The sequence below is a fragment of the Hemicordylus capensis genome, chromosome 4 (assembly GCF_027244095.1).
Source record: "Hemicordylus capensis ecotype Gifberg chromosome 4, rHemCap1.1.pri, whole genome shotgun sequence".
Classification (NCBI taxonomy): domain Eukaryota; kingdom Metazoa; phylum Chordata; class Lepidosauria; order Squamata; family Cordylidae; genus Hemicordylus; species Hemicordylus capensis.
In genome coordinates, this window is record NC_069660.1 from 240,854,763 (window position 1) to 240,869,948 (window position 15,186).

The window sequence follows — 15,186 nt, forward strand, 5'->3', positions numbered from 1 at the left end:
AAAGCCGCCTCCCGACTCCAGGGGTCTCCCCAGTATGCCCTGCACGCTCACACAGGGCATACTGGAGCTTTAGGGGCCTTGCAGCCCTCGAGCTCCCCAGCCCCCACTGGCTCCATCACGGAGCCGGCAATCGTGTGTGTGTGGCCAGTCCGGCCACCCAGGGCTCCCTCTTTGCTCGTGTGCAGGGAGAGAAGGCTTAGCCCGCTCTCCCCACGCACCCTGCTAAACTGGGTCTCACCGATCGTGAGACCCAGCTCTCTGTCTCCTTTGTCTCCTCCCAGCTCAGCATGCATTCTGCTCATGCATAGTCATGTGGGGTGGATTGCATGAACCACCCCTAATCACATGGTTAAAACACTACATTAAATTACTATTTTAACTCCAGTTAGGGCAATTCAGGAGTTCCATCACCTCATGTGACTTATCTCAAATGCAGTTAGGAGTTGTGGGGAGCTTGCAGGCTCTCTCCCCTCTACATCCTTGGCTACTTTTAGAGCTCCACATGGTCAACGTTCTTCACAATTCAACTGAAGCCAGGAACCTGGGGAGGTGCTTACAAGCCTCCTCTAATCTCTGGCTGCCTTAAACAACTGCAGATGGCTAAGTGAAGCCCCAGCGGGTCTAATTCTTGTTTCATGGTGCTTTAAAGACAGGTGGTGATTCAGGAAGTTTGCAAGCCTTCCGTGATTCCATGGGGCCCTTTACAGCTCTTTTTAAATGCCAGGCTTCTTCCACCTGGAGACACATTGATTCCTTGTTGCTGCCCCCTCTGTCTTCATGTTGTCAGATACCTCTCTTGAGCACATGAAAGCAGAATTTGAGAGCTTTCAAATGCTGCCTTCACTTACCCAGATCTCTCTCTAGGGTGCACAAAGGTAGTGTCTAAAAGCCAGGATGGCTTGTAAGGCTCCCACAATCCCTGGCTGTCTTTGATGGTTCTGTGCAGCTAGGATTAGAGCCACTGCAGTTTCCCCTGGCCACCTCCAGCTGCTGTCATAAGGAAGCACTGGAAAATGAAAATGAATTTGAGTAATGAGCACAAATAGACTATTTCCAAACCAATAGTGAACTGAACATAATGCTAATGAATGAGTAATGAACCACAAAAAAATTTAATAATGAAAACAAATGAAGTAACTAAACAAACTGTGTTTTTTCTTTCTTTCACTCTCCTATGTTGCACCTAAGGCAGGGGTGTCAAACTGCGGCCCTCCAGCTGTTTTTGGCCTTCAACTTCCATTATCCCCAGTCACAGTGGCCAGTAGCCAGGGATTCTTGGTCAATTCATATTTGAACATACACACAGGACATACAGAGTACGTGGGATGAATTTGCACCTCAAAAACATCCTCAGATTCTCCCTTCCAAATGTTGAGGTCAAATATTATTCAGATATTCTCTGGACGCTTGGATATTCTCCACATATTGTTTGAATGTTGTAAATTTGTATTTGACACTAAAGGGTATTTGATTTCAAGCTATTAAAGGAGGATTCTTGCACCCAGAAGACTTGTCTCCTGGAAGCAGGAAGCACTTTCCGTACAGATAATCAAGCCCACCTAAATACCCTCCTCCTTAAATGAGGTTAATGGAAAAGCTGTACAGGACCCTGGACTCTACTACAAAATGGACTCTCACACCAGGAAACTGGCTGCTGCCTCTTGTCCCTTCTCCTCTCCTCTCCTCTCTGTACCCTACTTCCGAGGAGGCACCATGCCCAACCATTGCGCAATAAACATGCTTGAAGGATAGGTAAATACTCCCACTTACTCTTTTGCCTTCTGTAGCTCCCCATTTCTACCCTAAATAAAGCTTGGAAACTATGTATGTATCCTATTTAATTTCCCCATGTAAGTAAATAGCATAGCTGAAGTGTTGAAACAGCACTTTGGTGCAGTTTTGGTAACAGGGGGAATCCATGGAAATCAAAAAGGGGCACTTCCACAAGCACATCTCCTGGGAGTTATTTGCACATGGCTTCATGCTGCGGGGTAAATGTTGAGCGAAGCCACTTCGAATTACACTCATTGCATTGAGGGAAGCAGCCCCTCTCCTCTGCTCTCAATTTTTGTTTTCGCAAGTTTGCATGGCATGCTTCTGTGTTTTCCTTCTAGATGTGGGGGGGAGAATACTCAAGAGGTATATCTGTACTTCCAAGAGAGTATCCCTCTTATCATGATAATTATTCTACATCAGTGCTTCTCCCTATTTGCTCTGGCGTTTTCTGAAAAAAGTAGCTTAAAACTAGTATTTTAAAAACCCAGAAATAACTCGAGAGAAGTTAGAATTTTGTGTGTAGAGTGGGTCCAAGGATCTCGAAGGGACTTTGGGGTACATTTGGCTGGTGTGAAGGAGAATCGGGGTAGAAGCCCTGTCTGTAAAACCTCCTGGTAGCTGCCAAAATGAGTTCTACCACCACTGAAGCTGCTGCATAATATACTGTATTGTAAAAAAGGAAGGAAGGAATTAGTAACAAAAAGGCAATAAAGCAAATATGATTTTTATGACTGAATAACTACATACATGAGTTTTTCGTAACTAACATAAATGGAATAATGAAACAAGATTTCCTTGCACAATCTTAATAGGAGTGGGGAAACAGAACATCCTGACCTCACAACATGAGTTATGGTCTACTACAAGTTGTGGTGAGAAATGGATAAGCTGTTTGCAGAGATGTCATTTTGGCCTACACCCTCGCAGAGGGCATTTTTCACATGCGCGGTAGTGGCCAAAATGGCCGCCACTTGCCTTTATGGAGGCCCGAAAAGGCCAAAAAGACTACATTTACCCAGCCATGGCAGTGATGACGGATGCCAGTGGGGGAACCCTCACGAACACACACACACACACACACACACACACACACCTGTGGCTACAGCAAGCCCCTCGAAGGGGCTACAGGTAGTTATTTTTCATTTAAATTAAAAAAAAAAATTAGAAGCCCAGCAAAGAGGGAAAGGGAGAGTCCATCTGCCTCCCTCCCAGTGCTGCCTGGAGTGAGAGATCAGGTGGGTGCTGGGGTTCCTTCTGCTGTTGCTTCCCCTGTAGAGCTGCAGCCTCAGGTTAACATCTGCGGGAAGTGTGGGCAGGATTGGGACCAGCCCCTGAATGACTCAGCTGTTCCTCAGGTCACCTGCTCAGTTTTGGGCTTTATAAGAAGGCTCCTTGTGGCAGTGGGCCCACCACCGGTGGGGTTGCCACCAAAGGGGTGACACCAAAGGGGGTTGCCCCTTTGGGGGAGCCACTTGAGGGGAGAACAAGGGCAAGGGCTAGAAGGCTTCTGTTTAATTAGTTTTAAGCTGTTTTAGACTTGGGTTGAAGTTGCTGTAATGTGTTTGGGTTCATCAGGAGATGGGTGGACAGGGGGAGCCTTCGTTAACTATGGGGCAGCTATCCCAGTGGTGGTGGGGAATAGAAAAAGTAACATTGGCAGTTCAGCAGGCAGTTCCAGGGGAAGGGTAGTCAGAAATTTAATAACTGTCTCCCCTTCCAGCTGTCCTGCCAGCTCATTGACCTCAGGGAGCACTGCCAACAACCCACATAGCCTTTCCCTGCTGCTCTTTAATGCCAGGTTGGTCCAAAATAAATCTGAACTCATCCATGATTTGATCATGGATGAAGGGGCCAACTTGGTATGTATTACCGAGACTTGGTTGGGGGAAGCTAGTGGTCTAGTTTGGTCCCAGCTTCTGTATTCTGTAGAAGAGTAGGTGAGGGGACGTGGACGGAGAGGTGGAGTGGCTGTGGTCTAAGGATAACATCTTCCTTACCAGGGTCCCTGTTTGGGTGTCGGACCATATTGAATGTGGTTACTTGAGTTTGGGGACCAGGGATATATTGGGACTTCTGTTGGTGTACCGATCGTCCCACTGCCCAGCGGAATGCCTTACTGAGCTCACGGACTTGGTCATGGAACTTGGGTTGGAGTCTCCCAGACTTTTGGTGCTGGGGGACTTCAATGTTCATTTTGGGACCAATCTGTCTGGGGCAGCTCAAGAGTTCATAGCAGCCATGACAACTATGGGCCTATCCCAAGTGGTCTCTGGACCAATGCATATTGCAGGTCACACGCTTGATTTGGTGTTTTACTCTGATCGGGGTGGTGTTCCGTGGGTGGGGACTCTTGTGATTTCCCCATTGTCATGGACGGACCACCATCTGGTCAAGGTTGGACTTACAACCACTTCCCACCTCTGTGGGGCAAGGGGCCCATTAGAATGGTCTGCCCAAAGAGGTTATTGGATCCAATAAAATTCCAAGAAGTCTTGGAGGAATTCAGTGTTGGCTTTGCTGGTGATCCTGTTGATGCCCTGGTTGAGAATTGGAACAACTTGCTCACCAGGGCAGTAGACACGATTGCTCCCAAGTGTCCCCTCCAATCCACTTCCAATTTGGCCCCTTGGTATACGGAAGACCTACGGGGGCTGAAGCAGCAAGGTAGGCGACTGGAGCACAGGTGGAGGAAGACTTGACTTGAATCTGACAGATTGCAACATAGAGCACATTTAATGATCTATGCTCAGGCAATACGTGCGGCAAAGAGGTGGTTCTTTTCTGCCCGTATTGCCTCTGCGAGTTCACGTCCAGCGGAGTTGTTCAGGGTTGTGAGGGGACTAGTATCTGCACCCCCTCTCTTGAGCCAGAATTTGGAGTCATCAGTTACCTCCTGTGGTGTTTTTAAAGAGTTTTTCGCAGATAAAATCTCTCGGATTCGGGCCAACCAAGATGGAGACTCCACAATTAATTTGATATCTGAGCTGGAGGTGCCCAACACCTCCTCTTATGTGATTCGACTGGATCAGTTTCAGTCTGTGACTCCTGAGGATGTGGACAAGCTGCTTTGAGCGGTGAGGCCTACCACTTGTTGACCCTTCTTGACCCTTGTCCAACATGGCTTGTTTGATCTAGTAGGGAGGCTGTTGTAGACAGTCTGGTGGAAATCATAAATGCTTCTCTGAGGGAGGGCAAGATGCCTCCTTGTCTTAAGGAAGCAATCATTAGACCTCTTCTAAAGAAGCCTGCATTAGATCCCTCAGAGTTGAGCAATTATAGGCCTGTTTCCAACCTCCCATAGCTGGGAAGGGTAACTGAGAGGGTGGTGGCCTCTCAGCTCCAGGCAGTCTTGGAGGAAACTGATTATCTAGACCCATTTCAAACTGGTTTTTGGGTGGGCTATGGGGTGGAGACTGCCTTGGTCGGCCTGATGGATGATCTCCAATTAGGAATTGACAGAGGAAGTGTGACTCTGTTGGTCCTTTTGGATCTCTTGGCGGCTTTTGATACTATCAACCATAGAATCCTTCTGGAGCATCTGAGGGTGTTAGGGGTGGGAGGCACTGTTTTACAGTGGTTCCACTCCTACCTCTCGGATAGATTCCAGATGGTGTCAATTGGAGATTGTTGTTCTTCAAAGTCTGAGCTTAAGTATGGTGTCCCTCAAGGCTCCATAACCTCTCCAATGCCAATGAGGCTCCATACTTTCTCCATGCTTTTTAACATCTACATGAAACCACTGGGAGAGATCATCAGGAGATTTGGAGCTGGGTGTTACCAGTACGCTGATGACACCCAGATCTACTTCTCCATGTCAACTGCTTCAGGAGCTGGCATATCCTCCCTAAATGCCTGCATGGAAGCAGTAATGGGCTGGATAAGGGAGAATAAACTGAAGCGGAATCCAGATAAGACAGAGGTACTTATTGTGCGGGGTCAGAACTCTAGAGACGATTTTGATCTCCCTGTTCTAGATGGGGTCACACTTCCCCAAAAGGAACAGGTTCACAGTCTGGGAGTACTTCTGGATTCACACCTCTCCCTGGTTTCTCAGGTTGAGGCAGTGGCCAGGAGTGCTTTCTATCAGCTCCGGCTGATACGCCAGCTGCGCCTGTTTCTCAAGATCAACAACCTCAAAACAGTGGTACATCTGTTGGTAACCTCCAGACTTGACTTCTGTAATGCGCTCTACGTGGGGCTGCCTTTGTACCTAGTCCAGAAACTTTAGTTGGTTCAGAATGCGGCAGCCAGATTGGTCTCTGGGTCATCTCGGAGAGACCATGTTACTCCTTTACTGATGGAGTTACACTGGCTGCCAATAGGTTTCCAGACAAAATACAAAGTGCTAGTTATAACTTACAAAGCCCTAAACAGCTTAGGCCATGGGTATTTAAGAGAGCATCTTCTTCATGACAAGCCCCACTGCCCATTGAGATCATCTGAGGAGGTCCGTCTCCAGTTGCCGCCAACTCGTTTTGTGGCTACACAGAGACGGGCCTTCTTGGTTGCTGCCTCGAGATTGTGGAATGCGCTCCCTGCTGAGATACGATGCTCCCCATCTCTGGCAATTTTCAAAAAACACCTGAAAACCCATCTTTTTGCCCATGCTTTCTCAGCTTCCTAATATTTTTGGGTTTTAATTTCTGGTTATTTTTAAATTGTTAAATTGTTTTTAAGCTTTTGTATATGTTTTTAACTGGTTTTATGTTATTGTAAACTGCCCAGAGATGAAAGTTTGGGGCAGTATACAAATCTGATGAACAAACAAACAAATAAAATTGTCGGACCAGAATGAACCAGGGGGCAGGGTGTTCAATGGGGGCTGGACCAAACTGGCCCGGTTCCATTCGAGGCCAGTCCAGCCTCGAACCGAACCAGGCCAGACGGTTCTGTGCTCACCCCTATTTTTTGATTGTGTGAATGAATAAGCCAGGATTGTGCAGTTCAGATGCCATCACAGAGCCAGGATCAGATCCTTCCTCCCTTCGCACATGAAGAGGGAGCACACATACCCAAGATTTGGGCATACCACACAAAACTAAGATTCAGCTCCAGCTTTGCATGATATTTACTTCATGTCCAGATACTTGATTACAACTAGGGACAGACTAAGTCCAATAGTCAATTATTTGGACAATCTCATAGTATCAGTCTGACAGAGGCAGGCTTGCAATGGCAAAATACCATGGATGGCAATCTTAATTGTCTTTGAATGGCAGTGTATTATAACATCTAAGATTCAGGTATTATAAAGTAATGCCTGAACTTACCCTATTCAATTAGATTCACCACGTGGGATATATGTATATCTTTCTTACCAGTGCTAAAAATGAATGGGGCTCAGTAATTAAAATTAGTGGAACTATTCTATTACATAAATGTAAAATATAGTAAAACAAAAAGAATTATTTTCTTCCTTTGAAATAAAGGACGTTCATAGACTGTGGCAGTTGGTAAGTGGTTCCTTTAGATCTCATTAAGTATTCAGAAAAATGAATTCATCTTTGAACCCGACATTTAAATTTTGGCTGCTACTGGAATTCACCCATTAATAATTGTCCTTTTAATAAGACCAAAAAAAAAAAAAAATTACTTAGAACCATTTGATCACGAGGAGCTCACATTTTAAAACAGCCATACTTTCCTTTGATTATCAAAAAATATGTTCGCTTTGAGTGTGATCAAAATTAATTGCCCTTTACATGTATGGCTCCTGAGAAAGCATTGTCTTCCTCTGATGGATTCTGTCTTGAGTTTCTAAGTCTAGAATAATAGCATCCTAATTTTAGCTAAACACTATGCCAAGGAGCAAGGTGACAATTACCAAGTTAACATAGTTCACACTGGATGAAATGGAACATTAAAAAAAAAAAAAGACAAATCATCATAAAAAAGCACAGCAAAGACATTGCTGGGGATGGGGGGTGGGTAGCTCAGAGGTAGAGCAACAGCTTTGCATGCAGAAGGTCCTAGCTTCAATTCCTGGCATCTTCATGTAGGGCTGGGAAAGATTCCTGCCTGAAACCTTGGAGAAGCTGCTGTCATTCGGTGTAGACAATACTGAGTGAAATGGACCAGTGGTCTGACTCGGTAGCTATAAGGCAGACACCTATGTTCCATTGCAGGGAAAATAATCAAAATGTCAAAACCATTTGTATCCTAAAGTGACTCAGCAAACCAGGGTGTTGTTGGAAAGCAGAACAAGAAACACATATCTCCAAACAGAGATAACAAATTGTCCTAGTAAGAATTAATCTGCTGACTTTCCTTTCACTATCCCTATAACTGGACTAAATTTGGTCCAAATCGGTTAAGCAGTTCACAAGTTAGCCCATCTGCACCTCAAACTTTCATTCATCCACCATCTTGAATTGGATGGATGACATCATCACAAAAGATGCATTTGAGGTGTCCCTACAACTGTACCAAATTTGGTCCAAATCGGTTCCCACGTACACCTCAAACATTCACACGTCCATCATCTTGAACTGCGGTGGATGACATCATCACAAACAATGCCCTTGAGCAGTCCCTGTGTGTCCCTAGAGATGTAGCAAATTTGGTTCAAATTGTTTAGGCAGTCGACAAGTTAGCCCATGTGTGCCTTAAATCTTTATGCATTCACCAACTTGAATGGGGTAGATAACTTGTAGGGACACATAGGGGCACCTCAAACACATAGTCTGTGATTATGTCATCCACCCTGATTCAAGATTTGTATACCGCCCAGAGACACAAGTTTTGGGCGGTATACAAATGTGTCAAACAAACCAACAAATACATGAGATGGTAGACACATTATTTATTTTATTATTTTATTTATTTTTTACATTTATATCCTGCTCTTCCTCCAAGGAGCCCAGAGTGGTGTACTACATACTTAGGTTTCTCCTCACAACAACCCTGTGAAGTAGGTTAGGCTGAGAGAGAAGCACAAGTGGGCTGACTTCTGTACTGCCAATTTGGACCAAATTTAGTCCAGTTGTAGGGATAGTGAAAGGAAAGTAGGCAGATTAATTACCAGAGCAACTAGTTTAAATATTGTATGGGTCATTTGGCTTGATGTGCTACCATGTGTAGCAGTATGAAAAGAGCCAGGAAATACAGGTTGGTTAAGTTATGCTTAAGTCATGGGAAGAACCAGGAATTAACATAATTAAGGGCAACACCCACTTCCCCTAGCCTGAGGAGATCACAGAACACGAAAATTCTGTAAACTCTTCCTTTAATAAAACTTAGTTTGGAAGGCACAGGACATTTGATGTATAAGGCTATAGTCCTGCAGCGGCATGATAAGGATGGAGTAACACAGAGGTGCTCCAACTTGGGTCCTCAGATGTTGCACCAGAACTCTCATCACCAGCCATTGTGACTGGGAATGATGGTAGCTGTAGTCCAACAGCATCTGTGGATCCAAGTTGGAGAATCCCTGGAGTAACAGGTAATTTGAAACAGCCCTCTTTAAAATCTCCCCATCCCAATAGGCAATTTCCCCCTCCTGTCTCTTGTTTGTATTCAGGGGCTGAGCTATAATTGGGCACACACACCTGACAAGCATGTGCTGCCCTGCCTCCGGGACTAGCTGGCTCACTTCTGGGGTTGTATGGCTTGCCTCCCCGCCTCTGGCCAGCCACTCCTACTACTGCTGTGCTCTACTGCACACTCCTACCGGCTTTCTCTTTCCCTGCAGCATGTCATGCTCCCCATCCCCAGCAGCACGCTGTGCTCCCGCAGCCCATGGCTGCTGCCACTTCACTGATCTCCTCAGACCAGAGGAACTGGGGGGTTGCTCTTCATTATGGTAGTTCTTAGTTCCTCCAATAATCCTCACCACCAAATAAGGGAGTGGGAGCTGTCTGGAGTGCGGGGCAGGGCAGGGGGCCGTAAGAGTGAGCCATTACCATTGGCAGGAGGCTGCTGATGCTGCCAAGAGAAGGAGCATGCCACCAGGAGAGGGAGCACACTGCTGTGAGGGTAGGGAGCATGCTGGCACCATGTGCCTTTGCTATGCCACTGTTGGTATTGCAAATTCCAGATGCCTCCTGTCCTCCAACTAGTAGATATTTTAAAGTGCATGTTGCCTCCCGCCATAGCTGAAATTTACATTACAATTCAATTTCTAAACTTTTTGGGTCACTGACATCTCTCCTCCCCTCCCTCCCCCCCCATTAATCTGTAAAATGCTATGTACATTGTTGTTTTTTTCAAATAAATGAATTGAATAAATAATGGTTAATTATGAGGCCACCATCCTGCAGTTACCTGCAACTAGATATGAAATTCTTAGATGTGTAGAACAGAAACCATGCCTTAAAAGAGACTTGCATTTTGGGTGGTATACAAATATGTTAAATAAATGAATGAATGAATGGATAAATAAAATGAAAAGAAAACACAAATGGTATGTTGTTATTGCATGTTTAATCTGGAAGTTATAACCAGAGTTGTATCATTACTTCCAGAAGGAGGCTTATGTTTTGTTTGGGGGTTTTTTGTTAAATGAACAAGAACACTGATACATAGTGAACCAGCAGTGAGCATACATGCTGAGATGACCAGAATGAACTACCTAAATCCTTAATATTCTCAGTGGAGGCCATGTAATAATCACTTCTCAGCCTACTGGTTGGGAAGAAACATTCTCTATAGCAATCCCCAGTGCAATGTGACTTTCACATCAGATTAGGTTACCTTAACAGTTTCTGATGTGCACACACTGCACAAGAAAACTCAGGAGAAACAAAGACACAGTTCTCCAGGTCTAATAATATTTACAGTGTATTTCCAGAGAAAGAAATAGTCTGTGAATCCTGGTTAAAAATACAGGGAAATAAACAAGGGGCAAGTCAGTAGTAGTTCAGCTGACCATGGAAAAGATCTTTTGTCTGCAAATAGCCAACCTAATAAGTCTTTGGAAATTAGTCCCAGACATGCACTTGGACAGAAAAATCCATTGCTTTACCATTTGCCTGAACAATGGAAATATAGAAAAATGTGAGGAGTTAGTGTTGGAGTAATCTTGTCTGTAGAAACAGCCAATCCTTCATGAGGTCACAAGATAGATCAGTGCTTTCCATGCGAAGGTGCCTTTTCTCCCTGCAACGTGTAAATAAACTTCCATGGTTTCCCCTTTGATCTTAACTCTGGTTTTCCTGCCAGCCAATGGGCTGTTTCACAACACAGATCTTTGGTTGAATTTGAGAATCCTCACTGTGATTTTCTATCCAAAGCGCCTCCCAAATTCAGTCGAGGCCCAATTTGGTCAAAAAAACTCATTTTGAAACCAAGGTTTTGAAACCAAGGTTGGCTTATATGTTTTAAGCACAGCTAAATTTCCTATTGTGTTGCATCTGAACCAACCCCAAGGCTCAGACATTACTAAAGCCCCCACCCCCCCACACGTCATGTAATTCAAGGAACAGGGACACCACAGAACTTGCCCAGCCCCAACACAAGACAGCTTTATCTGTGCTCCCTTCTGATAGGGATGTGCACAAAAACAGTCTGCACAATTTGTTTCAAATCCAAAGCGGATTTGAACTAAACCGGGCATTTTCTGTTTGGGCACCCCCAAAGGCCCCAGTTTGGTTTGGTTTAGAACTGGCTCAGGCTGATATTATTATTATTTCTTGTTTACACAGTCAGACAGGTGTTATTGACTGGTTTGTTTTATCCAGACATCGAGTCCTTCCCAAGGACCTGGGGTGCCAGAATTTTATTGTCAATTGTTATAGATATCGTCGCAGAATATAGGCTGTTCCCAGTAAAGTTGCTTTTTGTAATTGGCTGATGGTGATTTCTGTGGCCCCTATGGTGTTGAGGTGCTCTTCAAGGTCTTTTGGAACTGCACCCAGGGCACCAATTACCACTGGGATTATTTTGGTCTTTTTCTGCCACAGCCTTTCAATTTCAATTTGTAGATCTTTGTATCTGGTGATTTTTTCTATTTCTTTTTCTTCTATTCTGCCATCCCCTGGTATTGCTATGTCAATTATTTTGACTTGTTTTTCTTTCTTCTCGACTACAGTTATATCTGGTGTATTGTGTGGCAGATGTTTGTCTGTTTGTAGTCGGAAGTCCCATAATATTTTTACATCTTCATTTTCTACCACTTTTTCAATTTTATGGTTCCACCAATGTTTGGCTACAAGTAGCTTGTATTTTTTGCAGATGTTCCAGTGTATCATCCCTGCTACTTTGTCATGCCTTTGTTTGTAGTCAGTCTGTGCAATCTTTTTACAACAGCTGATTAGGTGGTCCACGGTTTCATCTGCTTCTTTACATCATCATCATCATCATCATCATCATCATCATCAATTCAATTTCTATACCACCCTTCCAAAAGTGGCTCAGGGCGGTTTACACAGAGAAATAATAAATAAAAAAGATGGATCCCTGTCCCCAGAGGGCTCACAATCTAAAAGAAACATAAGATAGACATCAGCAACAGTCACTGGAGGTACTGTGCTGGAGGTGGTTAGGGTCAGTTACTCTCCCCCTGGTAAATAAAGAGAATCACCACGTTAAAAGGTGCCTCTTTGCCAAGTTAGCAGGGGTGCCAGGGATATTTATGGGTGCCATGGATGTTTTTTGTCAAAACTTGTTACCCTTGGGGGTGCTGTCATGGTGAGTGGGGTCTCCATCGGTTCCCCTCCCCCACCGGCCCCCCCAGACTTAAAAGGGCCTTTTTAGCCCATTGGGGGGGGGGTGTTGGCCCTTTCTCGGTGCCCACCCCAGTGGCCATTTTGGAGGTTGCCGCATATGAGCACTGGCCATTTATGTCGCCAGGTCATGACCTGGCCACACAAATGCCCAGTGTGCATGCGTGGCAGCCTCCAAAATGGCCACTGTCAGCACAGTAAGGGCTGAAAGCCCTGAAATGGGTCAAAATGGCCTTTTTAAGACCAGGGGAGGCCAGTGGAGGGAGGGAAAACCTACAGAGACCTCCCCATGGCCATGGCAGCACTCCCCACAAGGGCCCGGCAGCAGTAACAATTTTAGTATGGAAAAAAAGTTTGCGGCACCCACAAACAGGCCCAAACAGGCCCAGGGGATTCAGTTCAAAATCAAATTCAGCTTGACCTCAAGCCCTCGAACCAGGCTGGCTTGAGTGCAAACTGGCTCGACCTTGAGCCAGTTCACACATCCCTACCATTTGATGCAGAAGATCCTCAAACATTCCTCACAGACACAGAAACCCCAAAGGAAGCAGCCCGTGAGCTAGCCCAGCCCCAGCTCATAACAACACTAGGCATGCCTCCTACTGCAGTGGAAGAGCTCCAGGCCCTACACACACACACCTGGGCATGCAAATAGCCAGTGTGCATGTGTGGCAGCCTTCAAAATGGCCACTGCAAGCCGGAGAGGGCTGAAACGGCCCAAAACATGCCAAACCTCCCGAAGACAATCTGGGGAGGCTGGTGGGAGGAGGAGAAACCTTCAGAGATCTCCGTCGGCCACAGCAGCCGTAAGTTAAATTTTTTTAAAAAAATACTTATAGAACCCCCGAGCCAGCCTGGGTGGTTTGGCTTGAAGTCAAACTGATACGAAATGAACCAAACCAGGCCCTATTTGGCTCAAGGGTGAGCCATTGAACAGGCCCGCCTTGCTTCCTGGACCTGCTTTTGGGCTTGTGATTCCATGCCTCTCCATCCTTCGAACAGGTATGCATCACCCCTCACTGCCCATATCTCAGGGAGTTTTCTATTTTTCTTTCCCAAGCCCCCTTTCCCATCCTGGGTATGATTAGATGTGTGTGAGAGAGTTTTAAGGTACAATTAGCTGAGTTAGCACCAGGAATTTCTTCAAGTAGGCAAATCCCCGCTGCCAGCAGTCTCTAGTCTGACTCCTTTAAATCTCAGTGGACCCCAGCTCTTCTGCCCAGTGCCTTCTCCTTTAAACTGAAAATGGTTCTCCCTTCCACTCCTTCCTTCCATCCCCTTTACATGCCCCAAAAGTCATGGCAAGAAAGCCAAACCACAGCCTAGCCACAGGAGGAAAAGGCTATTTCTTCTCTCTCCCCCTTCCCCCTGCTTTCCCCCTGCCTAGCTTTCCTGATTCTGTTTGGGCTTCTCTCTCAAACTGGTGCTGCTCCCTTCTCTGGAAGTGCAGCGGCACTAGTCTCAGTCTTAGGCCCGAATCTTTTCAGGTGTCTTAGTGTTGGACTCCCCGTTTCCTTCTCCCCCTCCCAACTCCCCTTCAAGAAGTTGGACTGCTGTGTCTTCCCAGTGTTTGTCAGTCTGCTCTGCCTATGGCTTCCACTGTTTCCCTTGACCCTCTTGATCTGTCTTGGTCAGTCCTTCACCCCTTTCCACCTTCAACTCTGCCTCACTGGCCCTCTGGAAGTCCAGATGGGCTCGGCTTGTTATGGCTTCCCGGCTCTGCCTGGGTAGTTCTGTCCATTGGTCCAGGTCCCCTTGTGGTCCTCTGGTCTCACCCTACTGCTATGTCTCCTCAGGGTTGTCTCCATGCTTGTCCTACTCCCCTACTTCCGGTCCCTGGACCTACCCCAACTCTGGCTTCACAGCCCGCCACTCTCCACTTCCTTTATGTTGTTTGCCCTCTCTTTCCCTCTTGCCGCCTTCCTCCCACTATCTGGACCCTCCTGGATCAGAGACTCCTCAAGTACACCCCGCTGGCCCCCTAGAAGTCCAGATGGGCTTAGCTTGCTCTCTTTCCTCAGACTTGTCCAAGAAAGTGTTGCCACTTACCAGTTGGTACAGTCCCTCCTGTGGCCATCTAGTCTGGCCCCATTGTCTCCCTCTACCCAGTGTTGATCTGCACATGCTTAGTTCTCCTCTCTGATCCTCTGACCAACCCCAATCCTCTCTGAACTCCTTAGTTGTTCTGTATTCCATGTTTTTCTGATATTGCTTGCCACAACCCCTACTATAAAGTATCTCATATATTCAAACAAACAAACAAACAAACAAACAAACATCTAATTAGCCAGGAAATTAAAGTGAAGGTTAGCCAATAGCACCCAGACACATCTTTCACCTTAAGTGTTCTGTGTCATGTGAGGATGCCCTGCATGTCCATACTGTTGAACCCTTGCTCAGTAATCACTATTAGGGAGTACCTCAGATCCACAATTGTATTGATAGTGGTTGTAGTCCTATTAGTGAAAGTGTTAAACTCTAGAAAGTGGAAGTTCTGGACATGCAGGTTAACATGCATTTCTCATGGTTATGTGAGAATGCCCAATTATTCTTTGTTAATAAGGGATCTCCCTTAATAAACTTTCATTTTTGGACTTTTGCTGTGTCTGTAATTATCTTGACCAACCTGCCAGCTTCTCATCCAAGAGGGTGTGGGGTGGGGCTTGTAACAATATCCGGTTACTGTGAGTCAAAGCATATACCATACATGTGCCTATATTATAAGCATTGTCAAGGACACTGTATATGT